Source organism: Triticum aestivum, chromosome 4A, assembly GCF_018294505.1.
Source record: "Triticum aestivum cultivar Chinese Spring chromosome 4A, IWGSC CS RefSeq v2.1, whole genome shotgun sequence".
NCBI classification, from domain to species: domain Eukaryota; kingdom Viridiplantae; phylum Streptophyta; class Magnoliopsida; order Poales; family Poaceae; genus Triticum; species Triticum aestivum.
Genome location: NC_057803.1, coordinates 740,246,138 through 740,249,812, shown reverse-complemented (window position 1 = coordinate 740,249,812; position 3,675 = coordinate 740,246,138).

Genomic DNA, 3,675 nt, shown 5'->3' with positions numbered 1-3,675 from the left:
GGAGGTGGTCGAAAAAATGCCCGCATTCCCGGAGGGACCATTTGGTTAACTTAAGCCATTTTTTGAAAAAACGTGAATTTTTCCACCACCTCCAAATCACCCAAATTTTCTTGTACATGGTCACCCACATGTGCAAAACATGTGTATGCAAGAAAATTTTGAAAAAAATTATTTTACAATGCCCCCTTGAGGCATAGACCGATGTTTTCAGCAGTCAGTCTAGAGGGCATTATAAATTCAAAAAAAAATTTAAAAAATACAAAAACTTGGAAACCTAGTTTTGTTTGTGGAAGAGATCATGTGTGCCAAAACTGAGGTGATTTGGAGGTGGTTGGAAAAATGCACATTTCTGATATTTTCATAGGTTACAAAATATATTATTGGACAGAATATAGACAGCACCACACAGCAACAACACATTCATCCAATACAATAGAAGATAGCTCTCCGAATACAATTCATCATATTAGTCTCCGAATTCAAAAGACCGAACAAAGATAGAACATTACAAGTCTCGAGACCGCGAGTAGCGAGTTTGTCTTCATATTACAAGTCGATATCGATCATCTAAACTACCATCACATAGAAGAGAGTTGCAGTCATCACGATGAGCATCATCGCGATGAAACTGGTCTTCATCCGGTTCCTCCAACGCTCCCTCCTCTCTCCCGCTAGATAGCGGGCGTATCTAGGTTCCGCCTCCGCCCTAGTGGTGTACCCTTTGTAACTGTTACTGCTGAAACGGTGAACCTGTCTCCGACACTCCTCCCAGTCGTCGTAGACTCCGGGAACCTTACCCTTGTACACGACATACGACGGCATCTCTATGCACAAGCCAAACAACAGACAATACATAAGCAATAAATAAGTATGCAACAAAAGGATCGGAAGAGAAAAGCAAGACATTAATAGCACAATTCATGGTCCTAGTAATAAATAGCATCGATTACATCTAAGTTTAACGATTGTCCAAACCAAAGAGACATACAATTCATTAAAGTTTAATTACAACATGAGCCAATCAATGTTTCAGAACTACACATAGCATCACTACTTTCGACTCGACTCATGGGACCGGAGCGTAGATGAAGCCGCCGTCTGTCCTGATGGTCATGAAATCGCGGGCGTTGTCAGCCTGCATTTGTAGCGTTGTGTCTATCTCACTGCACAGAACACGGAATGTTAGAAGAAATAAAGAACGATCGATGGATGCATTTTTTGCTGTTTTGGCTGATGTTGTTTTGGTGCTGTTTTCGTGCCATTTAGGATGGTTGAGTGACTTTTTGGTGCCATTTTTGATCTCTTAATATGGTTGCAGTGAGAGCAAAATATGGCTGTTATTTTTTTTTGTTTCAGAAACAGGACAAACCAAAGGGCCCACGTCTCCCCTCCAGATTTTTCGAAGGCCAAAGGGCAGGACGTTTGAGTTTTCGAGGCAACTCCCCACACCTCCCTTCCACTGGCAACTCCCCACGACGCCCCTCCACTGTCAACTCCCCACGACGCAGGGAACTCCCCTCCTATTCCATTGCCGCTCAATCTGCCTCCCTCTGCCTCCCTCCTCATTCCATTGCCGCTCCATCTTCCTCCATCTGCCTCCACCATCAAGCAACTCCCCTCTGCCTCCACCATCGCTGGCCAGGAGGGCAATGGCGGAGGAATCGTGGAGCAACTCCCCTCCGTCTGCCAAGAGAATGGCGGAGGCATCGTGGAGCAACTCCCCTCCGTTTGCCAAGCATCACCAAGGTGAGGCGTCTGGCAAGGAGCCGCAGGTGGTCGACGATGACGTTCCGGTCCCCGGGCAGAAGAAGGACTACACCGTGCCGCTCATGGTTGATATCCACCTGAAGAAGGAGAAGCTGGATGTCGTATGCACCAGCAATCCAGACGAAGCCGACAAGAGGATCTCCGAGATCAGGAGGAGGCTCGGAGGCATGCTTTCTCGGTCGATCGCCGTTGATGTTGAGTATACGAGGGAAGATGAACCTCCGCAAAAGGCTGCAGTTCTACAGTTATGCGTGGAGGATCTCGTCCTGGTATACCACATCGCCGCGGCAACCAAATGGTAAAAACAACCAGTTCTAAAGTTTCTGAAGTTCTGACGTTTCTGTCTAATTTGTAGTTTCTGAAGTTTCTGAAGTAGACGCAATAGTTCTGTAGTTCTGAAGTAGATGCAATACTAGTTCTGAAGTTCTGAAGTTTCTGTCTAATTAGTAGTTTCTGTAGTTTCTGAAGTTTCTGAAGTAGATGCAATAGTTCTGAAGTTCTGAAGTAGATGCAATACTAGTTCTGAAGTTCTGAAGTTTCTGTCTAATTAGTAGTTTCTGAAGTTTCTCAAGTAGATGCAATAGTTCTGAAGTTTCTGAAGTTTCTCAAGTAGATGCAATAGTTCTGATGTTCTGAAGTAGATGCGATACTAGTTCTGAAGTTCTGGAGTAGATGCAATACTAGTTCAGAATTTTATGTCTAATTAGTAGTTTTTGAAGTTTTTGAAGTAGATGAATTTGACGCACCAGATTAATTTGATGCAGGCCCAAGGAACTCCGCCCGCTCCTGCAGGAGAAGAAACTATACACCTTTGTTGGCTTCTCCATTGGAGGTGACAAGGAGAAGCTGAAATTGTCTGGTTTGGAGATCAACCCCGACAAGTACGTCGACATGCAGCGCAAATGGAGAGTTCCAAAAAATGGAAAGAAGTGGCAGGCTTTGGCTGAGTTTGTAGCCAGCCTCATCCACCCATCGTACAAGGAAGTGAAGAAGAAGATCAATAAGGAATTCGACCACAAACTATGGGGGGACAGCCCACTACCAAACAACCTCATCGAGTACGCAGCGAAAGATGTGTACGTCACCTACGAGGCATGGAAGAAAATCGAAATCGTCAAAGAATGTTTGGAGTACCGGCAAGAGGCGGAGGATCATTGGGATGACCCCTACTACTGGGGATATTGAGTTGTTTGTGGTATTATGTGTCTCAGTTTGCAGTTATGTGGTTGAACAAGTTTGCTTTTGTAATGGTGAACAAGTTAGCTTTTGTTATGTTGAACAAGTTTGCTTTTGTAATGATGAACAAGTTTGCTTTTGTTATGTAGTTATGTGATTGTTATGATGCTGGTGCAGAACACTTATGGTTGTGATGTGATGCAAAATCCTTCAACTTTTGGTGATCATTTAGTTCAAGATTTGGTCAGATCGTACAGAATGTTGTCTAGAAGTTTTTGTCATCATTTAGTAGTTTTTTTATACAGAAGCCTTTCACTATAACTGAAAAAGCTGAAGTTCTCAGCATGAAGAATCACACAACACGGCACCTACATTATGATAATACACTATCAACTGCAGACCTGAATGCATCCAATTCGTCCTTTCCCAAGCAGTGATGGTAAACTGAAAGTATAACAACTAAAAACACAGCTCTACTGTATGTGTCCAATAGTGCCATCATAACAGAACTTTGAAAAGTCCTATATTATACAGTAGCAAGCATCACAAGTTTCAGATGGTTTTCTAGCAAGAATTTTCCAGAAAAGTGGATTGGTGGCACAAAATTGCTACACTCAGTCGATCTACCTAGCATTATCAGCATGGATACCATTGAGACGTCAACAGAAACTGGGGTACCTGCGCTGTCCTGCGGTGGTTGAGGAGATGGATCCGGACGATCCCGTTGGGGGG